At 32.4% G+C, this 27,338-nt stretch overlaps 1 protein-coding gene across 1 annotated transcript in view; it reads right to left on the bottom strand.

The window, feature by feature from the left end:
- Positions 1 to 27,338, bottom strand: part of Spag16 (sperm associated antigen 16) — a 917,689-nt gene that overhangs the window by 92,099 nt on the left and 798,252 nt on the right. The window lies entirely within an intron of this gene.

Genomic DNA, 27,338 nt, shown 5'->3' with positions numbered 1-27,338 from the left:
TGATTTTTCATTTCAGGAATTTTATTTTGGAAATAAAAAGAACCTACAGAAGGATATGGGTAAAGAGATTTTAGATATTACAGAGAGTTCATGTTAAATAAGAGAAAAATATAGAAATTATTTAGTTTGAAGAACCAGTCTTTAAATGGTAGAGATAATCATCAGAAATAACAAAAAACTTTTTAAAATAGCCAATAGTAATGGAACATTACTATGGACTGAGTCTAATACTGTCTTGTTCAAGCCTTGCTTAGGGTTAGCAATATTATATCCTGTTTACTAAAAATAAAATTGTATGCTGAGGCTGTGAACTGTATCATTTAAGTCTTACAACAAGGCTTAAGGTTGGCAAAATTATATCATAAATTTTGTAAAAATAAAATGATATTTTGAAGAAGTTTCCTCAAATATATCATGAAATATCTGAATAAAATGAAAAAATTATTGAATCCTTGGGAATACTCTGCAGATGTAAATGAAAGATCTGGGTCAAGGGGGGAACTTAAAATAAAAAGCGGTATTAAGTTCACAAGAGTTATTTTAGAAATGCACATAATTTAGTAGCTAATATTACTATTAGTTGGAGCAATTAGTGTCTATTGCACCATTCAAGAATATTGAGAGTGATTCTCATTTTCTTGATGATGGTGTTTAGGTCGGTAGATCATGCTTTCAATTTCATTAAAGTAAATTTTGATTTGATTTACCTATTTTTTTAAAAAAAATGTTTCTTGATTTCTCATAATAATTAAATGTTTCTACAATAGTTAATTTGTTTAAACCTATGTAACAAAGAATTTACAAGTAGTTTTATTGGTTTTCCTTACTATAGTCACGATTTTTTGATACTGTGAATTTGTGTTGTTTGGGCTTGTAATAAAAAAAGGAGTAGCTTCCATTTTCCACTTCACTTTGACAGTGATGACCCTAACTTGAATGCTTTGTCAGCAGATCTGTCTCAATAGAAATAGAACTTAGATAATCTGTTTCAAAGAAAGCAAGAAATGGAAAGACTATCCAGAAATAGAATACACAAGAAAGCACTAATTATTTTACACGGTATTAGACTTTTTTCTTAGAACAAATGGATGATACTTCAGAAAATAAGTATATCATTGTTATGTTCTAAAAATATACTGCAGTTAAAGCCAAATACTAACCCCAATGTCTTTTTACCACATACATAAAGTGGTAAAAATTATTAGTGTGAATGATCAACCATTTAGAAGTCAAATCAGCACAACCCATAAGGTTAGGGCACACAGGGTCAATATATAGTTTTCATCCATGAGAAATTAGCATTTAGAGGAAGATTAATTTGCTCAGGAATGCACTAGGCCTATACCAAACAATAAGAACTCTATGAAAAGGGCTCAAAGTCAACTCTGGGTACATGACAAATTTACTCAAGATGAAAACTATTTTCTCTCTAACCATTTGGGTTGAAATTATTAAAAGGATATAATGAGTTTTCTTTATCTCTGCATGAAATCAAATACATCTTAGTGCAGAAGGTGAATTTACTAAGTGGTATTCAGTTGCATGAACAGAGATAGTACATCTCTAAAAATTACTGACTCACCCTGGGAAGGTTTTACCTTTGTTTTTAATTTGGATGACTCTGACATATAATTTTCAGTTTGGATTTAGGAAATTTATCATAACTGTTAAAAGACATGATTCACATCATTAAACATGATCATTTTCATAAGAAAGAAAATGATTCGCACAATAAAGCCCATGTAAAATATTTTATTTTTTCTCTGATAATTCATCTTGTAGATATGGAAATACTTTTAGACTTATAAATTTACAATTTTTCATTTTCAAATGTACATAGTTTGTATTAATCTCTTTCATGTAGTAGTACTTTCTATTTCATTCTCTATAGTTTAAAAAGAATAACAAGGGTTTATGAAGGTAGGATCTATACTTTCTCTAAGTATACTGTGTAGGACTAAGAAGTTTCATTTATGCATTTCAGCCACACACCAGCAGAGATATCATTATTTCCTAAAGAACATCACATTTTGAATTTACCTAATTAAAGAGGAACATTTAGGAAGATGAATTAACTGAAGGTGGCCAAGAAAATGTTTGAGAATATGTAAGAGATTGGTTGGCTGGTCTGATCTCATATTCCTCCCGTTCCAATTAAGAGAACTTAGTTTAGAGCTTGTGTCTAAGGGAGGGAAGGTATGCAAAATCCCTTAAGGATCTGTTGTTCCATAAATTGCTTGTTGAGTGTAAGATTTAAAAAAGCTTAATAAATGTTAGCATAGTTAGCAAAAGTTGTTTCTTTAGAGTGTGGAATATGTTTATAATTTTGTTAAAATTATTCCCTGTGTATGTATGTGAGCAGAGCATTGGCTGTGTGATGAAGCATACATTATTCAGAACTATCACATGGATTCATTAGCTGCAGAATAGCCTGCCTACTTTGGCTCCTTAGTTGCCTACTTTCTGAATTGTCAGAAATAATAATTAAAGCATAGATTCTGATGTCAAAAATTGAGTGTAGAACAAGATCTAATTCTTTATATTAATTCCAGGAGTCACTTCTTTTATTCCTTAACCTCATTAAATGGTCAATGGACCTGACTTCAGTAGATCCTGAACAGACAGCACTGAGACCATGACTAGATCCAGTGCCCACACAAGGATAAAGGAAAAACCATTATTCTCCACTAACCAAGTGTTCTCCATTCTGTGGACCAATATAAGCCAAGGGTGCATTAGAACAATCATTAATGTTGGTTACATGCTCAAGGGTCCAGTCAGCTAGATTTGTAGTTTGGCATCATATATGCATCAAGGGAATGGCATCATGATTATGAGCATTACTGTCTCTTAATAAACTTGGGAGAAAAGAGGAGCATGTACAGGAAAGACTGTTAGGACCAAGTAAGAATGCCCCTTCCCTGGAGCCCCTGAAACTAACCCTGGGCTTTGCTGCTGACATAGCATACTACCCAGAGTGAAGATTGACAGGTGGCAAGTGGGTTGTGGCAACTTGCAAACTCAAATAGATAGATATTAACTGCCCATACCAAAGCCCAACTCACCCATACATTTAGTTGTCATTTCAGTTAGAACACTTGAAGCTAATATTCATGAAAATTGGACATTTTAATTTCCATACCCACCGATTTTTTAAGTACATGAATTAATTCCATTTCCAAAAGGTAATTTTCTATTGGTGTTGATATTTTCATTGAAATGCACTAATGCAAAGCATTCAATTGTAATGATTAGACAGAAAAATCAGTAGTTTAAGATATTAATAGTTTAAAACTCAAAAAAAAAATAATTCTACCTCAAGTAGATGAGCAAATGAAAGTGTTGCAATCTCTGAAGCCCATACCCAATTATGGTTTGATCAAGCCACATTGGCAAGAAAATCCTACTCTGAGAGGATTGATTCCTTTTAAGGAGATTTAATCTCTTTGGATTCATTTAACTGCAGAACATCATTCTTTAAAATGTGAATATATCAAATACAATAATAAATCTGTGAACTGTCGGCTTATATTTTATTTCATGACGCTATTCCTATAACAGGATACAGAAAGAAATCACCGATAAGTTCTTGGGAAAAAAAAAGATAAAAGAAATGAAATTTGAAGAGTAGAGTTATTTCTGCTTTCAAGTACTATCAGTGCTTATGTGGATGGAGTTCAGCAATCATTCAAAGTCAACATTTCAATGCATGCAATCAATAGGAAGTGGTTTGGAAGGTAACAGCTGACAGTGCAAGGTGCTGGCATAGCTAAATATCCAAGGAAGAAAGACAAATAGGTTTGGACTTTTGATGATGTGATAACCAGATCCAGGGAATCTTATACCAAAATAAATCTGTGATTGAAAATACCCTTTATGAAGGACTTTATTTACTTATTACAGAATTCATCTTTTAAGTCTTAATTCTTGGCCAATCTCTTAACTCTAAAGTCATTATAGTACACAGTGTTTCAAGGTAGTTATAATTCAATATAAGGAACAGAGAAGATAGGATCTACTGTTAGCCTACTAAAGGGCATATCAATCTTTTTTAAGCATTCTAATGCGGTCAGTCAAGGAACATTAAGACAGGATATCATCATCATTTAAAAAACACTATTTAGTCCATTATACTATTATTTAAAGCTTTATGTAGATTTTGGGGAAAATGTATTAGATAAGCATTTATAGAAGCTTTTGTGATCTCTGGAAACTGTGTATGTGTGTGTGTTTCCGCATGCATGTGCATGTGTGACTGTGTGTTGAGAAAACACAAGATCTGCTTTCTTTAAAAATTCCAAGTGTACAATATTACATTATTACTTTCATATCAAATTCCAAGTATACAGCACAGTATTGTTGACTAGTCACATCGCTATGTATTAAGTATTCATGACATGTTTATATTGCATAATTGAAACTTTGTACCTCTTGCCTAGCATTTCTCCCCTTACCCGCTCAGTCCCTGGCAACTATCATTGTATTCTCCACTTCTATGAAGTTGAATAAATAAGATCATGCAGTATTTATTTATCTTTTGTATCTGGCTTACTTCATTAATGTCAAAATGATATGAGAAATCAACTCAAAATGGGTTTAAGACATAAGCGTAAGGCCTGAAACTATAAGACTGACAGAAAATATAGAGTAAAAAGCTTCTTAATATTGTTCTGGACAATGATTTATTTTGGACACAAAATTTAAGAACCAAGTCAAAAAATCATTTTGACACGTGAAAAATGCATCAAAATTAAAAGCTTCTGTACAGCAGAAAGAAACAACCAGCAGAGCAAAATTGCAATCTCTGGAATAGGAAAATATTTTCAAGGCAGATATCTGATAAGGGATTACTGTGCAAAATACATAAGAAAGTTTTATAACTCAATAGCAAAAACAACCCCCCCCCCAAACACCATAAAATGATCCTTAGGCAAAGGACCAAAGTAGACATTACTCAAAAGAAAACATACAAATGCCAATGGGAAATACATGAGAAAGTGCTCACCATTACTGAGAGCTAACTGTGGTGCGTGGACTGTAGTGCTGTGGATGGTCAAAGGAGATGGAAAGGGTCACTTAAAGAGATGAAATTATTAAGGTGGGCTTTGGATGACAAATACAACCTATTAAGACAAAGGGGAGAAAAAAGAAAAATATGATATAAAATAATGATTTTCTGTTAATGATTTAGAAGAGGATATTTATTGTATTTTCCAAGAAGCAGTCCTTTCCAGAGGACATTCACTACCAGGTTCCCTTCCTGCCTTTAAAAAGAGGGATAAGAGAGGCTGTGGGATCCCTACTTAAAAATTTATGGCACCATTGCTAAATGCTGTTTGGAAGTCTCCTTACTGAAGAGCTCTCAAATCAATAGAATAAGTTTTTATTATTAGTGTTTTCAGGACAACATCTTAATGAATGCTTCCATTGTACTTTATTTAATAAATTACTGATTTTATTGCCTCCTTCATACATTGGTAATTTTAAAATTTTATAATGTTAATTTCTTAAGTGTTATATATATTTTTTAGTTTAAACTGCAAGTGCTGCTGTACAAATAGGAAGAGTTGAAATTATCACACATGAGAGAGAAACTGGATAAAATCTTTATCCTTAGCTCCACAGTGTTCTATGTGTACTTAAGGCAATTGGCTCATTAAACAGAAACTAATAGAGCAGTAAAAATTCTGCCAATATCAGCAGAAAGTATTTGTTTGGAATGCAATTTTTACTTTCATTTTTGGCCAAACTGGTGAGCTTTTTCAAATTTGGAGCCAATTTTATTCTTTAAAAAAGTGACTGGCTAAAAGTATTATCTATAGACTTTTTTTTTTTCCTGCTCCACAACTTAATATTATCTTCTTCAATTTCCACGTCTATCACATGGGGGTAATAATAGCTTCAAACATAAGTGTTTTTTTGTGACAATTAAAGGAATTTCAATATGTAATTATTTAGGAATATCTGAAGCATTTCAAGGAGTGCAAATATGCAAAGCATTTTATAGTGTTAATATATAGCAGGCAGTAATTTAATCTCTCTGTTTTTGTTATTTCTTTTGTTGTTACTGTTGTTTCTTTTAGTGCTAAACCATAAATTAAAAGGAAGAAACCAATGTTACAATTTTAAGAAGTGGTTCACACATATAATTATGATAATTCAACAAAATAACTGATGCAGGAGTGACAAAAAAATTACCCAGTCAATAAACCAGCATACAATTTACAGACAAAAGACTGGTAAGACTAGTGTCTGGGAATTGTTAATAATGACCACATTCCTGTACTTTTACTCACTCAGCTTCATTGTTTTGCTCATACATCAAGGTTTTGGAATATTGGCTGCTGCTATCTATATATTTCACACAGAGTCAGTAGCACATTTAGGTAGTGATTATTATAAATTTTTCATCTGAACCTTTTTGTCTTTTCTCAACTAACCTGTCAGTCTAAGGTAAAGGCTTGTTACACCTCTTTAGATAATCCATTATGCAGCCACACATAATATATCAAGTTGAAGTAGCCTGCATGATGCCCCACAGCTTTAGCTTGGATACTATCAGTCTTAGATTCTGGTTCTATCCCTATTGATAACTATCCTTTAGATCCTAAGGTGGTCATTTAATTAGGGTTCAATTTGCCCTTTGTATATTACATATTGATGCAATAGACTACAAGATTTATGTATTACTTTTCAACTCTAAAACTTAGATTCTAAGATTGTGAAAATATTAAATTTAAAAATTAAACTGTATATTTATCTCTACTCAAAGCCAAGAAGGATACATCTGGGAAAAAGAATATGTATCCAGAAATATGAAATTGCACAATTTCAAGACAAAACTTCCCCTAAATTGAGAAATAATCTACCCATCGGGTAAACACAAATGTTTTGTAGAAAGCTAAATATACATCCATGCAATAAGGGATAAAAAAATTAAAGAATTAGAAACAAAACCCATTGGTCTTTGTTGGTGATACTCAAAATTTTTTTCTCACTGCACTTATTTGGGCCATATTAAAGTGGCATTTTCTTCTTCCTTTCTTTTTGTTTTGTTATAATCTTTCTTTTTCTTGAATTGAATCAATTTTACTTGAATTGAATCAATCTGAAATATTTTTAAGTTCTATTTCATTTATGAATTCATAAATTACTTTAAGTTTTTAAACATACATTGTCACATTTAAAAAAAGCATTATTTAAAAAATAAAATAAAAAAATAAAAAGCATTATTGATGTATAATTGATCTACAATGACATGTACATATATAAAATTTGATAAATTTAGACCTACATATATACATTTCCAAAGTCATGATCACAATGGAGAGAGTAAACATATCCAATGGCTGTGAAAGTTCCCTGTGATCATTTTTGACTACTTTAGTGTCATCCCGTAGCTTTTGATACATTTTCATTTTCATTTTTATTATTTTAATATAGTTTTTCCCTTTGATTTATCTTTAAGTTGTGGTTTTTCTGATTTCTAGGTATTTGAGGATTGAGTGAATTCTAATTTCATTTCATTTAGGTTAGAGAAATACTTGTGTGGCTTGAAACTTTTTAAATTTGTTAAAGCTCATTTTATGGTCCAGAATATCATATATCTTGGCAAATGTTTTGTATTCACTGAATGACTATGTATTGAGGTCTTGGTGGGTGGAATGCTCTATAAATATCATTTCAGTTGAGTTGGCTGACAGTGTTCACATTTTCTATGCTCTCACTGAGTTCTGTTGGTCTACAAACTCTGGTTCTCTGAATTATTTAGAAAGGCATATTTACATTTGAAAATATAATTGTAGATTTACATCTACCATCTGCTTCATGTGTTTTGAGGCCTTATTAGATAGTTAAAATACTTAATATCATTTCTTCTTAATAAATTATTATTAAAATTTTTATCTGTTAATATATTATTATAAGGTAACTTCATGCTGTTCTTCATTCTTAAAAAAAAGAAGTCTAATATAGGAATCTAGCTTCTTTTGAATATTTGCATGGAATATCATTTTCCATCTGTGAACTGAACTTTTAACTATTTGTAACATTTTATTTAGAGAATGTCTCTGTTAAACAGAATATAACATTTACTTAGTTTATATGGTGAATTATATTGGTCTCATTATGTTTATTTAGTGTGATGGTTAGTTTTAAATCTATAATATTTATTGATTCATTTTTCATTTGTACCATCTTTGTTCCCCCTTGGATATTTTTCTCACTTCCTTTAAATTAACTGAACTTCTAATTTTCTATTTTATTCCTTGGCTCATTAGCTAAAATTCTTTTGGTTTTGTGAATGCTTTAAAATGTATAGTACATTCTTTAATTTAGCACATTGTATCTTCAAGTTATATTGTCATTTCACATGTAAGAATAGGTGATGCAGCCATGTCAATGTTTATAGCAACTAAATTCACAATAGCTATACTCTGGAACCAACCGAGGTGTCCTTCAAAAGATGAATGGATAAAGAAAACACTTATTTTTGTAGTGTAGACTTCTAGCATCTGCTGGACACACATTCTTTTAATGATTTATATCTGAAAAACTCATTTTTTGCTTTAATTTTATTTATTTATTTATTTTGCTGGGCATAGAATTCTAGGATTACAAGGGTTTTGTTTAATATTTTCAAGGTTCTAAAATTCTCAAAATATTGCTGACAAAGAAATTTGCCATAATCCCTAATTTTGTTCCTCTGTAAATAAATATGTTTTTGTTCTGAATGTTTTAAAATATTTTCTCCTTATTAGTGTTTTTGAAAATGTAATTATGATGTATAATTAGTGCAGTTTTCTCCACATGTTTTTGTGTTTTGGATTCATTATTAGATTTTGGGGGCATACCCCTTCCATCAGATTTTGAAAACTTTGGTCATCATTTCTCCAGTTTTATTCCTCCTTCTTCCATTTTAATGTATGCATGTATATTAAAAGTTGTCCAAGATTTCATTGAGATGATGAGATTTTCTTTTCTGTGTGTCAGAATCTAAGTATCATTATATTTGTACTCAGTAGTTTCTATTCCCTGTCTATCATTTTGGATAGTTTCCACAGCTTTGCCTTTAAGTTCAAAACTTCCTTTTTATATATAATTTGCCATTGATCTTTTCCAGTTATTTTTCACCTCAAACTTTGTCATTTTTATATTTAGAATTTTTATTTGAGTCTCTCTTATAGCCTCCATGCCTTAGTTAATATTTTTACTATAGGGAAATTTATTTGTAATAAATTTTTAAAACTCCTTATATGCTAATTCTAATGTCTATCTCCCTTCTGTATTGCTTTCAAGTGATTTTTGTTTTCTTCCTAAGTATAGGATGTGTTTTTGTTCTCCTTTGTGTATCTGTTTATCTTTCATCACAATGGCAGACACTGGGGTTATTATCTTCTTATGCTAGACATTTAAAAACATTCCTTGGAATATTCTTGAGCTTTGTTTTAATTAAGTTATCTGGAAATAGTTTGATCCTTTTGATCTAGATTTTAATATCTGTTAATAAGATTCAGAGCAGCATTTAATCTAGTTCTGATTATTCCACTATTGATACAAAATCATTCCAAATCCTCTCCAAGTACTCTATTCAATGCTCCATGAATTTTGATATTTTTTCCTTTCTGGTTGAATTCAGAACCCTGCATGAGTGCTGGGAACTTTCCTTTAATACTCTCAAATAGATCTATGTATTTTCCTCATATGTCCAGATCAGTACTCTGATGAATACTTGAGGATCATGTTATGCACTGTTTTCTCTTTTCTGGAGAACTGTCCTCTCCAAAACTCTGTATCTGAATTCTAAAAGCCTTGCTATGCCTGCACTCTCATTTCATTATTTAGAGTTCACCAAGCTCTACTGGACTCTTCTTCCTTGAGTTGTAGCCCAGAAACTTCTTCAATGCAGTAAACAGATACAAATGTTAGGCTCAATTTATTAGTTTATCATCTCTGATAACTGTTCTACTTTCCTTGATCTTCAGTGTCTTGAAAATGCTCATTTTATACATTTTTTTTTCTGTTTTTGTTATTTTTGCTATTATTTTTTCTGGCACCAGGGTAAATTCAATCCTTGATTTTAGATGGAAATAGAAGTTAAGTACCATGTTCAGAATAAAAAATCTGCAAGGTTGTATAAAAACATTACAGGAACAGCAGTGTTTGAATCATTTTCAGTGATATTGATATTGATATTACAGTGATATTGATAATTATGGTTCCATATTTAGGTATTCAATAAATCTTGTTTTTGAAGTTCAAAATGCAACCATGGAAACAATTACTTTAAGTTGAATATAGACACTAAGAGAAATTATTCTATTTGAAAAGTGATATTAGTGTATATGTACTATAGAGTGCCCCAATACAAAAATGAGATTTAAAGGGAATAATTGAAAGCTAAAAATTTTCATGTTTGTCCTTCATGTTCCCTCATTTTATTTAACACAACATAATTTTTTTCCAAAATAGTGTATTTTAAAAGGATCAAGGTCTGTAATGCATTTTGATAATTTCCTTATATTTGAACAACATTTGAACATCAAGGACTGTATTAGTACTATAGCAGCTCAACTATACTATTGTATAATATAGTCCCTCTACTTAAACAAAACAAAATGGATACTATTCTGTATCCTGTACCATGTTAAACAGACAGGTTGACCAACATCAATCATTATTTTAAAAGCTATGCAGACATAAATGAAACAACATAAAATTTTTAAAGAAAAGCAAGAAATAGAAATTGTTTCTATGAAATATCAAATACATATAGCACTATGCATTAATATTAGAAAAATTTTTGCAATGCTGGGTATCAGATCCAGAGACTTAGTATTCCTTTACCATTGAGCTACACTGTATCTCTTAACTACTTTTATTTTGAATGAAATTATTCTCATTGATTTATTTTGAAATGAGACATATATTATGAGAAACACATGTAGACCAAAAATTATTCAAAATTCAAACTTTAGAGTAGTAAAGCTCAAGAAATTCATATAAAACTAAATTAATTCTGCTGTACTTTTTTCCTTCTTATTTTTTTGGTCCCCTAGGATTTTTCTTAATAAGGCTTCAATATATTGTTTGAAGTCATTTTCTTTCAACTCATTAGAATATTAAAAGTAATAACTTTTCAACAATCTTCAAAATTTATGAACTTTACTCAAACTAATTATTAAAGTGTATATAGATATTAAATTCAAAATGATTGATATAACAAGGAAACTGTCTACACTCAGAAAAAAATTTAAAAAACTTATTTCTTCTCTAAATAAAAACAAGGCCATGTCATAAAGACTTGCAGAAATCTTTATCTATTTCCATCATTAGTTTTGGAAAGCCTACCTTCTTATGTTCCACAGAACCAAGTATTTAAATAATAATGCACATGGCTATGGATGCTATCTACTCATTGGTTTCAGAGTAAGCAAAAAATGTAAAAGAACAAGAGACATATACTGCATCCTTCAAATTAATTTGCTGTCATATTCACATCTCAACTGTTAAATTTTTTTTTCAGCAACTGTATGCATATTCATTCAGCAGGTATTTGCTGGTTTTTCTTGTCTATCAGACATTGTTTTTTGCATGGTGGGTATATAAGGTAGAGAAAGGTTCCTGTACTTTTGGAACTCATACTTTGTCAGAGAAGATAGTCAAAGAATGCAATCTTTATGATGATTAGTTCTATGAAAGAAACAGAAGAGGTCATTAGACAGAAAGTAACTGGAGGAGAAGCGCTCTAGATGAGTGGGTCAGAAAACATGACCTGGAGGAGGGATATTTATTTAATCCAAGACCTGTATAGTTATGGAGTCAACTATGAAACCAACAAAAGGATAAGAATCCTGTGAATATGGAGAAACAAGTGGGGATCCTGAGATGGCAGAGAGTTAAGATATTGCAGAAATAGAGAGGCAGCCAATACTTTTGAATCTTAATAAAAGACACATTGACTGGAGATGAGTTGGGCATGTAGTCAGGAGCCATGTCATAAAGACTCCTACGTGCATTTTGAGGGGTCTGGTTTTCTAATGTAATATATTGAAAGCAGAAAGTGACAGAACACTCATGTTCATATCTAGAAAGAAAATCCAGATTCCAAGATACTTCTGTCATTTTATAAATCAACAGGTACAATGTCACGTTTCTCTTTTGAAAATACAAACTGCCAACAAAGCATTTCAAAGGTGTTCAATTTTGATTTTAAATATGTTTACATTATGATTCAAGAGAGAGTTCTAAACTGTTAAATACTTGAACAAAGACTATGAAAATGTATTAACTGGGCAGTTGTTAAGATGCAGCCAGTGGTCAATGATGCTAGTATTTCATGTCTAATCTGGAATTTAATATTTATCTATATGAACTGACTACATTGGAAAGCTATACAATTTAACACAGTTTTGAGTGCATAATACTTTGCCTGGTGTTCTAAGAAACACAAAGATGAGTATGATAGATTTCCCATGTTAAAGAAATTTAAAGTCCAATGCAGGGACTAAAATATAACACCAAACACATTGAAACGAGTGGACCTAAAAATTAAGACATTTTATTCTTACTTTTCTTAGTTTAATCTCTACGACCAACACATGGCAGGATCTTGATGAGGAAATAACATTTGCCCTTAAGCAAACGTTTCAAAATAAGCTTAATTTTGAAGTAACTATCGGATAAGAGATCCCTTCTGTGACTCAGAGGTCGTTATCTGGACTTCTACTTTCAGCTTAAGTGCTTGAGGTAGATTCATTTCTCAGACTTTCTTGATTTTGCCGTTATTTTTCTCCTGAATGAAGATCTTCTTTTGAAATGCTTGGAGAAAAAGAATCTTCTATTATAACTACATGATTTATGTTTTACCACCTCTTTCCCCTAATAAAAAGATTGGAGTTATAAAATACATGTAATATAATTCTATGACATTATAATTTGTAGTTTGGTGTAGAGTGGATTAAAACAGTTTTGAAAAAATTGAATATATCCTAAATTTACTGCATTAAGTAAAATATGTATGCTTTAGAAAATATAGACATTTAACTAATTAAATAATAAATATGATTTATTAAAACAGTGCATACACACACATGAAGTAAGCATCTATAATTCAGTATAACCATGCAAAAAAAACAGGCATTATGTCCAAAGATCAAAAGGAAATGACCCAAAACAGAAAACAATTATTGCATTTGAAGGGGGGCTTCGGCTAAGTGATTTATTTTCTACTCTAAAAATCCTATGTAATATTTTATAACAAAAAATTTAAATTTAATTTCTCTTCAATAAGATACCATTAGGCATTTTTTTATTATGATATGATAATTTAGTTTTCACATGCTTAAATTGAAACAAACACATTTGACTATGTATATATTGCCTGAATGTTCTAAGAAATAAATTCAACATTATGATTCAAATTTATAGTGGACTTTAGAAACCTCCCAAATTGTTCTCATAAAATATCTTCTTGAAAAGGCAAGTGGTGGGCTGGGGTTGTGGCTCAGTGGTAGAGTGCTTGCCTAGCATATGTGAGGCACTGGGTTTGATTCTCGGCACCACATATAAATAAATAAAGTCCATTGACAACTAAAAAAATATTAAAAAGAAAAATGAAAAGGCAAGTGGCTGGTGGCTGTATTTACGTGACTCTATTTCTTTCTATAAATGAAAAGCCTCAAAAATAGTCACTAATTACAATTTTTAGGGTTTGACACTATTATTTTAATGATGAAACACCATTTTAGGTACCAAGGTAAAGAGAGTAGTTGATTTGGTGAATCAATATCATTCAAAAAAATTGTGACATTTACATGCGGCACCTTTTTACTTGAAAATTATTACTGCTGAAGAATTAATATTGTCAAAATGGCCATACTACCAAAACTGTTATACAGATTTAATGCAACTCCTATTAAAATCCCAATGACATTCTTCACAGAACTAGAAAAAAGCAATCATGAAAGTCATTTGGAAAAATAAGAGACACAGAATAGCCAAAGCAATCCTTAACAAGAAGAGTGAAGTGGAAGTCATCACAATACCAGACCTTAAACTGTATACTACAGAGAAATAGTAGCAAAAACAGCATGGTATTGGCACCAAAATAGACATGTAGACCAATGTTACAAAATAAAAGACACAGAGACAAACCCAAATAAATATCAAAATCTCATTCTAGACAAAGGTGTCAAGAACATACATTGGAAAAAAGATAGCATATTCAACAAATGATGCTGGAAGAATTGGAAATTCCTATGTATCAAGTTGAAATTAAACCTCTATTTTTCACCCTGAAAAATAATCAACTCAAAGTGGATCAATGACTTAGGCACTAGAAAAGAGACCCTACTCCTAATAGAACAAAAATAGGCCCAAATCTTCATCTTGTCAACTTAGGACCTGACTTCCTTAACAAGACTCCCAAAGCATAAAAAGTAAAATCAGGAATCAATATATGAGATAGATTCAAACTAAAAAGGTTCTTCTCAGCAAAGGAAACAATAACATGCAGAGAGGCCTACAGAATGGGAAAAACGTCTTTACCACACAGACCTCAGATAGAGCACTAATCTCCAGGATATATAAAGAACTCAAAAATCTTAACACCAAAAAATCAAATAACTCTATCAATAAATGGGCTAAAGAGCTGAACTGATACTTCACAAAAGAAGAAATACAATTGATCAACAAACATATGGAAAAATGTCCTTCATCTCTAGCAATTAGAGAAATGCAAATCAAAACTACTCTGATTTTATCTCACTCTAGTCAGAATGGCAATTATCAAGAATATAAGCAATAATAAGTGTTGGTGAGGATGTCGGGGAAAAGGTACACTCATATATTACGGGTGGGACTGCAAATTGGTGCAACCCCTTTGGAAAGCAGTATGGACATTCCTCAGAAAACTTGGAATGGAACCACCTTTTAACCCAGCTATGCCACTCCTTGGTTTATACTCAAAGGATTTAAAATCAGCATACTACAATGACACAGCCACATCAATGTTCACAGCAGTTCAATTTACAATAGATAAACTATGGAACCAACCTAGATGCCCTTCTACAGATGAATGGATAAAGAAATTCTGGTACATATACACAATGGCATGGTACTCAGCCTTAGAAAATGAAATTATGGCATTTTCTTATAAATGGATGGAACAAGAGAACATCATGCTAAGTGAAGTAAGCCAATCCCAAAAAACCGAAGTCTAAATGTTTTCTCTCATAAGTGGGTGCTGATCCATGGTGGGAGGGAGTAGGGAAGCATGAAAGAAGTTTGAATTGTGCAGAGGGGAGTGAGAGTAGGGATGGGACTGTGGTGATTGGAAGGATAGTAGAATGAGACAGATATTATTACCTTACATATATGTATGATGACACTATGGGTGTAACTCTGCACCACGTTTAGCCAGAGGAATGAGAAGTTGTGCTCTATTAGTGTACAATGTGTCAAAATGCATTCTACTGTCATCTATAGCTGATTAGAACAAATTAAAAAAATAGAAGGGAGAACTATAGTATAGAAAGAAGAGGATCAGGGGGAGGAAGGGGAGGGAATTGGGGAATGAAATTGATCAAAATATACTGTTTTATTGTGTGCACATATGGATCTATTATAACAAATCCCACTGTTTATATAATTATAATGTGCCAACAAAAAGAAAAAATACTGCTGAATAGCATAGCAAAAAAAAATGTTGTATATTGATCTGACATGCATAGGTGTGTCTGTAGAAAACCAGAGGCTAATGGTATACTTAACAACATACAAGTACACAATGAAGAACACACACCAATTTATACACAGAGATACACACAAACACACACACACACTTATACACCTCATTCCCAAGTGTCCTACATTATATTTATTAAGCAATGATTTCTCCATTTTTACTTTTTGTATAAACATAAAAGCAGTCACACTGGTTCTTCTTTCCAGGCTCTGGGAAGTAAAACATTTTCTTGGAATTCATGATTCATTCTTCTATCACATTCTACCTGGAATACTCTTTCCCAACCCCACTTCTTATCTTCCATCCACTTTCTAAAACTCTATTCATGTTTTTTCCCCTTACAAAGCCTATTGAACATTATACTGGACTGTTCTGTTTTATTCTGACAAATGGCTTTAAGTCATAATACTTTGTACATCACCTAACACTTTTGAGTATCCTCCTATAGAACAACTACCCATGTTGTTAGTGGGGGAAAGTAAAACAAATACAAACAGTGTCTACACATCTAGCACATGCATAATCAATTGGGTAGCATGATGTTGGGTGAAACTCAGGTCTGATCTATTTAGACAGTAAATATTTATTCAGTGACTGTGATATGCCAGGTTCTGATCTATGTACTCATAATTTCTTCCTCAATAAAGATCACAATCTACCTTTAGGTATATTCCTGACTTAATCACTGAATGACTTTAAATGAACTTCATTTTGTCTCTGTCTCATTTTATCCATTTTAGAAATCAGTGTAACAATACCTTCAAAAGTTATCCAATTTTAAAGTGCTAAAGAAATTGCAGCTATCTTAATGTGAGTTTTTTTGTGTATTTTCCTTTTAATTTTTGAAGTACTTTAATTTTATGTCCCCCAAAAGATAAAACAATTCTTGCATACAGAAGCCATGCCATGTATTTCTTTGTAACCACCACAGTGCTTCAAGCAGTAATAATCATATTAGAGTTTGCCCTCCAACTGTTGCTGAATCTAATATGCTTCATCAAACCTTAGAAAAAAGAAATATTTCACCCTTGCTTTCCTCATAAACATATGCAAATGACTGACCATCAGAGTTTGTGGAAAAGTCCAAAATGATTTCAAATTTTCAAATAGATTATATCATACAAAATGACCAGAGAGAAAGATTTAAGTGGCAGATGGTCACCTGGTCCCATTGGGTATATTGTGTGTGTGTGTGTGTTACTAGGGATCAAACTCAGGATCAAACTTGCTAGGAAAGTGCTCTATCACTAAGCTATTCCCCAGCCTCCCCATTAGGTGTAATAACTCTCTGATGAAGGCTACTCATCTCTTGTCTGTGGTAGACAAATCCGCAAAGATATTTCATACATCAGGAATTTTACATAATGTCCTGAAAGCAGCCAAGGAATCAATTATGAAGACTCCTTGACTTTTGGTTTGTTCCAAGATTCAGTAGAAGCTATAAAATGATTAGGTCACATGATTATTTCCCCATGTAGGAGAAAGAAAGGATAATTTATCAGTTAATCTAGCCCAGATTACAATGCATTCTTTCCCATTATTTGCTTAATAGAAACCCAAGTAAAATTAGTTGAAGCTAATTTGCATTTTGTAGAAAGACAAAGCAATCTATCTGACTCTTCTATTGACTGTTCAAAATGATTAAATAGACCTTCTTTAAAAATAAAGTCTATTGGCAATAGACCAGGGGCTCTATAAACTTCCATGCAAATCATTTAATTTTCCTAAGAGTCACATTCTTTCTGTGGCATCATGCTTTAAATTCAGCTGGGCTTAATATACATTATAGACAAAACAAGAAAAATAGCTATACTTTTGTTCTAATCTTGTTTCTTCTTCTATATGCTCCTTTTTCATTCCTATAAGTTTTCTATCCTAGTTACTTGTAAAGACACTCATAGTTTAGGACTTTAACGTATATCATTATGCTTGAAAGTATTAGTAAATATTTTTCTTGTTCATTCATTTATTCATTAAATATTTGCCATTAAATAATGTGCCGAGTACTCTGTTAAGACAGTGGAAATAGAGCTGCAGACAGGATGGGAACTTGCATTCTAGACAAAGAAAAAGTAAGCATGCAAAAAGTTAAAGGACAATATGATTTTAGATAATGTTAGTGTTAGGGAAAGGAAGTAGACAAATCAGACAGTGACTGGTTAGTAGAGAATGCTTTACATAGCATGATCAGGAAAGACCCACTTATTCATAATACAAATGAGGAGAAAGAAAAAAAAAACATTAGAACTGATAAAACTTAGCTCAAAACATGTTATAGACCTAAATGTAAAATGCAAAACTATAAAGTTTCTATAACATAACATAGGTGAGAATCTAGATGACCTTGGGCTTGGTGACAATTTTTACACATACAACACTAAAAGTGTGATCCACAAAAGGAAAAATTGATAGATTGGACTTCACTAAAATGAAAAATGTCTGCAAATGACGTTAAGAAAATAAAAAGATCAGCCACAGCATGGAAAATACGTTTACAAAAACTGTATGATAAAGGACGTGTGTCCAAAATATACAATGAACTCTGAAAACTTAACAATAAGAAAACAATTAAAAACTGGGCAAAAGACCTGCACATACATGCCATCAAAGAAGATATGCAGATGGCAAGTAAACATATGAAAAAGAGGCTCAATATCATATGCCATCAGGAAACTGCAAATTAAGACACCAATAATATACTACCATACCCCTATTAAAATGGCCAAATTCCACAACAGACAATAGCAAATACTGGTAAGGATGTGGTGCTAACAGTAACTCTCATTTACTGTTGGTGGAAATGGTACAGCCACTTTGGGAGAGAGCTTCACAGTTTCTTATCAAACTAAACACTTACTCTTGCCATGAGATTCATCAATAGTGTTTCTTAGTATTCACCCAAAGTAATTGAAAGCTTATGTCTCCCTCAAACCTGCACACAAATGGTTATAGCAAGCCTTTTCATAATTGGAAGCAACCAAGATGTCCTTTAATAGATGAATGGATAAACACACTGTGGAATAATCATACAATGGAATATTAGTCAGTGTTAAAAATGAATACACTATCAAGATATTGAAAAGACATGGAAAAACCTTATATGCATAGTGCTTAAAGAGAAGAGCCAGTCTGCAGAAGCTCCATACTATATGATTCCAACTATGTGACATTTGGAAAGGGCAAAATTATACAGACTGTAATGGTGAAGGCATTCCTGCACCCGCTGTCTGACAGGGTCACAGCGTGGGGGATGTTGTGGCAAGGCCACACCATCTGGAAATTGGACCATTAGGAATATTAAGTGTTTTGTTTATGATACTCATGATATCGATACCAGGGCATACGTCAATCAATAATAAAAGTACATATTGCCTGAGACTGCAGGAAAATTCCCAGAATGAGACTAAGGATACAATGGAGACATGCCATGAGGTGCTTTTCAGTGCCTCTCAGGATACAAACAATGGTGTTATTCCTCAAGCTTAAACAACAAGAAATATTTATCCCCTGGTTAACAATTTACACTAGCTGTCCCCCGCAACCCCATCCTAAAGCCACAACCTGTACAATAGCCTAGCTACAGAAAAACAATTGTGCCAACAGTATACTGTTGGTCCAGTATACAAGGACCACCATACATAGTTTATGGTATCTCCTCCAGGACAAGATGCTAATTAAGATACCTTCCTCAACCAATAGACCCTCCTTTGCTTTACACAGAAATTTATGATGAAAATGGAAAACACATAGTTAATATAAATGACAAATGAGTTGAGGTGTAAAGCCTGCCCTTACTTAAAGATTACAAAGACATAAGAATTGGTGTGCTTTGACCAAGGATCAAGGAAGTTCTTTAAGAAAGCAGTTGAATAGGTCATATGAAAAAAGGAAATTACCTTGGAAATTAAAATAGAATAATGTAAAATTAACATAGAGGCACTTCAGATTAGTAGGCTTTTAAATAATAGACTTTCACTACTTTAAGTGTGTTTTACTGGGATTTTAGTTTAGAAATAAGAAAGCTTACCAATAATCATAAGTATGCTTTAAAATTAAAGGTTAATGAAATAATTATAGGTATGCTTTAAAGTTAGAAGTGAATAATAGGTCAGGAGTCATGCAGTCTAGTTGCATCGCCTAGCACCTAGTGATTGACGTGAAAACATAAAAGCTTAATCATGATTGTTTAAGGTTACAGAAAAATATTTTGAACAATGTACTCAATATCTTAGGTAATCAATGTATGTTAGAAAACATTGTAATTCTTGAAAATTATGTAAATCAAAAAATTTTGGGGCTTTGAAGCTATCCATTAGCTACCTGAAAAAACACCTGTAAAAAAGGTATAAAAATAAAGGTCCCTCTAGGGGCAGAGAGATGTCTTCTGGAGGTTGCTGGTAACTTGCAACCTGTAGTCCGGACTCTTCTTCTTTCACCAATGCCACTCCTCCTTCAGGACCACCCTGAACCCTTACTCCCCCCACTGGGGCTGGACCTTGGCACTAAACACTTACTCTTGCCATGAGATTCATCAATAGTGTTTCTTAGTGTTTACTCAAAGTAATTGAAAGCTTATGTCTCCCCCAAACCTGCACACAAATGGTTATAGCAAGCCTTTTCATAATTGGAAGCAACCAAGTTGTCCTTTAATAGATGAATGGATAAACACACTGTGGAATAATCATACAATGGAATATTAGTCAGTGTTAAAAATGAATACACTATCAAGATATTGAAAAGACATGGAAAAACCTTATATGCATAGTACTTAAAGAGAAGAGCCAGTCTGCAGAAGCTCCATACTATATGATTCCATCTACATGACATTTGGAAAGGGCAAAATTATAGACTGTAAAATTATCAGTGGTTGCCAGGTGTTCATGAGGAAGGAGGAGAGATGAGAAGATGGAGCATGACAGAATTTAGGTCAATGAAAGTATTCTGTATGAGATTATAATGATCTATACATGTTGTTATATATTTCTCAAAACACATTGAACTGTATAGCACAAGAATGGATCCTAATGCAAAGTATGGACAATGATGTATCTATATTCACTCATCAATCATAAAAAATGTATTATTACACTATAAGATGTGAATAATAGGGGCGATATTGTATACTGAATGTGGAGAGGTGGAGGGAGATGCTATATGTAAAACTCTATATGTTCAATTTTTTCAGTAAATCTAACACTACTTTAAAAATAGTCTATTAATTAAAAACCAAACAAAAAAAAAAAGCCATTAGAAGATCCATAGATCTATGGATCCTTGCTGGAATGCAGGGAAGAGAGGAGTGGGAGGAGATGAGGTGAGATGCAGTCATGACAGCTCTCCAAGGTCATGGAGAGGCTTTTAATCTATTCCAAGTGTAATGGAAAACTGTTATGGGTTTTTATTCAGGATATTTGATCTATGATACCAATTTGACTATTGGGAGAAACATGGATTTAGAGGAAATGAGGGGGATTATAGGCACAGAGAGGATTTTAACAGGGAAAACAGGAAGTGGTTTCAATAGTCCAGGCAGCCATGAACATTTCTGTAGTTTAAATGTTCTGCAACTCAGTTTCTTGTTTGTAATTATGATAGATGCCATTCTGTGCTTAATTTTAAAGTGCGGACTTCATAATTCTGATGAATTGTTCATAGATTTATTTCCATTACTGGTTTAATTATATCCAAGATGTCAGTGAACTAAATATTCCCCAAATGTATGCAAGTATAAATCAAATCCATTAAAATACAATCCTTTATAAAATGACCAATTTTGAAAGATATAGGTATAAATGTCTGTTATTGTCTCTATTTTAATCGAACACTACTTATTTTCACATGCCTTTCTATTTGCATTTTAGAAGTTAAAGAGCTTTTGAAGAAGTCATCCTGAGGGAATTTAGCTCAAAATTCCCAAATTAACTCTCTTTCCAGGCAAGTGCTAAGGAGTCCTCCATATGTTGATGTTAAGCCTGAAAGAATTTGGATTACCCTTTGTTTGTAGTTGTGCAGCTGTAATGCAATTCTGATCTATTCCATAGCTGCTAATGACTCAACACCTGAGACCTTGAAGTATAACAGCCAAGGTTATTTTGCAATGTGATGCAATAAATTATAGCAGGATCTTCCAAATATGCAAAAGCACCCTGGAATTGCAAAGCTGATACAAAAACATATGTTTCTATCAAATGCTCAGAACATAAATGATTTCACTGCTGTAGACCTATGCATTCACATACATACAACCATAATCAAAATTGATTGCAATCCTTGTGAACAATTCAAAGCAGGTAAAGATATAAATAATCAGTAATTAAGAATTCACTTGAGAGGATAGACATGGGAATTATGCTGAGTCAAGAAGCTGAAATGCAAATGTGAAATTTATTCAGGTGTGGGGCCATTGCACCTGTGCCCTGCGTGAACCATTCAATCAAGAACAAACTTTTGGTTGTAAGATGAATAAGTTCTGGAGGTCTAATGTACATCACAGTGACTATATTTAAGAATATAGTGTATATGTAAAAATTGCTGGAGCAGTAGATCTTGTTTTCACCAGAGTAAAAAAAATGGTAACTGTTTGAGATAATAAATATGGTAATTAGCTTGACTGTGGTAATAATTTCACAAGCATGCATTTATCAAAACATCACATTGCATACCTAAAATATGTACAGTTTTTACTTCTCAATTAAACCTCAATGAATCTGAGGAAAATAAAATAAAATGAAACATAATATTTAAAGAAAATCTTTATTTAAAATAATATTTATTTTAAAAAAGAAGCACAATTTAACATTAAAATTGCTGATTTATAGTAATAGGTTGAGGATGATCACAGTAAAGAAAGATTGTATAGTGGAACACCACATCATCATTAATAATTTTATACTTTTAAATTTTACTTAATTGTATTTGTCATTATTTAAATGTTTATCAGTATCAAGTACTTTTGGAGTCAGAAAAGCTTGAGATCAAATAGCTAAGCTTAATCCCTTTTTATGAAAACAGAGGCTCACAGTGAAGTAAAAAAATAGTCATTGACATGATATACTATTAAAATTTTAGTTAATTTAACATGATTCTTTTCAAATATTATCACCCTAAAAATATTTAATGACAAGTTTATGTATAACAGGAATCATGAGACGTTTATTTATTTCAAAAAATCCATTGCTATTGCTGATTCTGAGTGATTAAAACAGAAATATACCCATATCAAGACAATGACAAAAGAAAGACTACTTCCTTCAAAGTACTTGAAATGTTTTTTAAAAGATAATAAGTGTCCATCAAACTAAAATCATTTAAAGTATATGACAGGAAATTCAAGAGGCTTTCCAAACGTGGTACATTTAAAAAAATCTATCTATCTATCTATCTATCTATCTATCTATCTATCTATCTATCTATATATTTAGTTGTAGTTGGACACAATATAATATTTTGTTTATTTATTTTTATGTGGTGCTGAGGTTTGAACCCAGGGTTTTGCACATGCTAGGTGAGTGCTCTACTGCCCAGCCACCCAGCCACAACCCAGCCCCTATGGTACAGTTTTTAAAAAAAAAAAAAAAAAAACTATCTTTTTTTTTAATGGAACTTTATTTTTATTTATTTATATGTGGTGCTGAGAATCAAACTCAGTGCCTCACACATGCTAGGCAGGTGTTGTACCACTGAGCTACAACCCCCGTCTCTATAGTACAGTTTTTAATATAAAAATACTTTCAAGAAATTGATTCCATAAGTTTTGATTTATCTGTTCTCATTTCTTGTTTCCTTGAACTATTATATTTTTTTCATGGTAAGGATAGTTTCAAAAAATCCTCCTAACAGCATACAGAGGAAGTTGAAATAGGAAAAGAAAAATTTTGAAAATAGAAAGTTTTAGAAATAAGAAACATTATAGAAGAAGAACAATGATAACTTATGAGGTTATTTAGTGAATGTTAGATATGTATTTATAGAAGAAGTTACAATATTTGAAGTTTATAATATTTAGACATTATAGTGTCTAAAGAAGAATAAAACAGAACTATATGAAAATGTCCTTTATTCATGACAAAAATGAAACAATCTCACTTATAGAGATTTCTGTCTCATAATTCAACATATGTCTTGGATTAGGCAGATGGTCTATGTTACCAAAATTTTTTGTTTGGTATTTTCTTCTAAATTGCATAGAAATCTCTCATGAAATGAGTTCAAGTTCTTTAGCATAAACATTATAAATGAGAATACTTAGAAAATAATCTATTGAACTCTTGACTATAATTATAAATACATATATATTTATATTTTGATTTCCATTTTCAAGATGATAGAAAACAAAAATATGATTTAATAAACATATAAAGGAATAATCCACTTTAAAATATTACCCTATAATTTTTAACTGAATAGCAAAAATTATAAATGTATAATAAAATAGTATTTTAAAATATTAAGTAATATTCTCTAGTTTCCCAACCCCAAATCCTACCCATCTTATAACCATTCCAGCTTTTCAAAAGCAAAGCTTTTGGGTTTCAGAAGTCTAAATCCTTAGCATGGAGTGTTTTGCTTTAAAAACAAAGCTTCTGTAGTCCTCAGGTAAGAAGAATCCCTTCTCTAGGGAAGTGCACCACGATTAGTAATTGCTAAGATGCCAAGAAAAGGGGGGACTTCCAACGCCTAGAAGTGTGTGTGTGTGTGTGTGTGTGTGTGTGTGTGTGTGAGAGAGAGAGAGAGAGAGAGAGAGAGAGAGAGAGAGAGAGAGAATGAATGGTGTTGTGAAGGGTTCACCAAGATCCCAGTTTTCCACACTTTATGGTGCCCAGAAAAAGGCAAAAATGCTGCTTTCCTGGAGCTATACTCGGGCTCTGTGTGCCTGAGCGTAGCACCAGAAATGGGGACAATGCTAATGTATCTTGGAACAGTAGAACAAGGACCCAAGCTCTAGAGAGGATCCTGCGAATCAACCAGGAGAGAACAGGAATCCAAAGGGGTCCTGAGGGTGAGAAGAAAGTCATGCACAGAGGGCAAATACCCAAGAAATAATTGACATTTTGGTGGATGCCAGTGTAGTTAGGTAAACCAAGGAATAAATTATTTTCTCTCTTCTTTGGCACCTAAAAGCCCTCTAGATTGAGGATATAACCTTTGGAAAGAGGATGGAGAAGATATTGAATTAACTGAGATTAACTTCCCACCTGGTAGCAGAAGTTTATAATAAAAAATAAGTGTGTTTTTGAAAAATTTAAAAAATCACATTGTCTCCATCCTTGAGGCTGAGATTCTATCTGCTATATAAAAGAAAATACTGTCCCCAAATCAAAGCAAAATCTTTATTATAAGTAGTTTTTAATTTATTTTCTTTAGCTACAGTGTCATAGCAGAGTAGTTTAACCCTCTGCTAAATGAATTTGTTTTCTTTCTTTGCATTAAAGCAGTGAAAATTACATAATTTTGGTAAAATGGCACTCTTCTTTACCAAATGTTTTTAGAACACCTTATTGTTCCTGAAATTTCATAATAAAACCATTTGGTCAATAGGAGGACTGCTCCAGTTTTATGTGACTCCCCATGTAGGTAACTCATCTGGGTAATTCAGGAGTTCACTTAGAAAACAGATACAAGCACATATTCTGGGAATTCTGCTTTGGGTATTGTAAATACTCCTATCAAAACATATAACCTGAGAAAACAAAAATACACATGTTTATCCAAAGGCACTAGAAATAACAACAAAACAAAACAATAATCAACCAAACATAACCCCTCCCGCAAAAAATAGGGAGACAAAAAGTGAAGGAGAGTGAACAGTTTGAAGAGAAAAATGGCTCAGGGTATGTTGTGCATTATTTAGCTTTTAGCCAGAGGGAAGCCTCCCTCAGTCTACTTGATAGGGAGAGGAAAACACTAATATAGAAATGTGTTGTCTTATTAAGAAAGAATCAAGGGGTAGAATTTGGGGCAAATATATCTAATGAAAAGAATTGTGTGTGTGTGTGTGTGTGTGTGTGTGTGTGTGTACACAGACACAGAAGAGAGCCAAAAAGTATATGAACATGAATTTTTGTATCCAAGCACAGTTACACGTAAGTGTATAAACTCTTCCCAAATATCTGATTGATATCCAAATCAAGCATCCACAAGACAGATTTCAAACAACTCAGGTATAGTTAAAACAACTAAACTGAAATTTGAATTTGCTGGTCACCTCCGAGGAGGTATACTTTGTAGTATGAGTCTATTGAATTCAAATCAATCAACACTCTTGAGGGGAAAAAATATAGAAACCCAAATATCTACATCTTGTATTAAGGAAATCCAAGAGATATACACTCATTTTAAAATAAGTTCTCATACAAAGAAAAATGTGGTTCATTATTAGGGAGAAATTAAAATACACTACAACCTCAAGAAGACCTAAATACTAAAATCAGCAAAGAAGGTGTCTGAAATAGCTGTGATAATTATGTCCAAAGTCATAAAGAAAAATGTCCACATAAAATAAGTAGAAAAAGTTTCAGTATAGAAATTGAAACTATAAAAAATATGGAAATTGTACAAGAAAAAATATCTGAATAGGATCTGAGATAGGATGACCAGCAGAGTGGAGATGACAAAAGGAAGAGAAGACTGAAGAAAAGACGATGACTGAAGATAAACAATTGTAAGTAATCCATTCTGAAGAGCAAAACCTAAAACAAATGAAAAATACCAAACAGTGTTAAATGCTAAAATGTAGTTAGCTTTGTGTCACTGAGACCAAAATACAGATGAGAACAACTTACAGGAGGAAATGCTTATTTTGGCTCATGATTTCACCTCAGTCCATGATTGGCTGGCTCCATGGCTCCAGGCCTGGGGCAGAACATCATGGTGGAAGGTCATGGCAGAGGAAAGCTGCTCAGCTCATGCCAGCCAGGAACTGGAGAGGAGGGCAGGCAGGGACAGATATAGTAGTCCAAGCCATGTCCCCAATGACCTACTTTCTACAACCATACCCTACCTGCCTTTATTTACCACCCAGGAATCCATTATCTATTAATGGATTAACACCACAGATGGATTAGGACCCTAAATACAGGTCAGAACCACAAGCACTGTCTAAAATCTTTACCTCCAAACCTTGGTGCTAGGGATCATGGTTTCAAAAACTGAGCTTTCAGGGGAACATTCCGGATCCAAATTATGACAATATGCTAAAAGGTTCGACCTCACAGGCAAAATAAACAAATAGCTTGAAAAACCAAATTTATAAAAACTGACACAAAATGAATCATAAAATTTTAGTAACTCTATATCTGCTATATATACTATTGTGAAGATAAACATTTCCATTAAAAATATAGCTTTAGTATTGAATTCTAACATTTAAGGAACAAATGACATCAATTCTACATAAACTCATCACACAGTGAGGAGAAAACACTTCCCCACTGATTTTAGGAAGGCAACAAATTCATAATACAGAATTTGTAAGACATAAACTATCATGGCCCTCACATCCCTTGAAAATAATGTTTAAAAGTACAGTAATATATGAAAAGAACATGATCTTGTTTATGTTGAATTTATTTAGGGTTGATTTAACATTCAAAAT

This window comes from Urocitellus parryii, chromosome 1, assembly GCF_045843805.1.
Source record: "Urocitellus parryii isolate mUroPar1 chromosome 1, mUroPar1.hap1, whole genome shotgun sequence".
Taxonomy (NCBI): domain Eukaryota; kingdom Metazoa; phylum Chordata; class Mammalia; order Rodentia; family Sciuridae; genus Urocitellus; species Urocitellus parryii.
The sequence above is the reverse complement of the archived record's forward strand: the minus strand, read 5'-3'. Positions and strand labels throughout refer to the sequence as shown.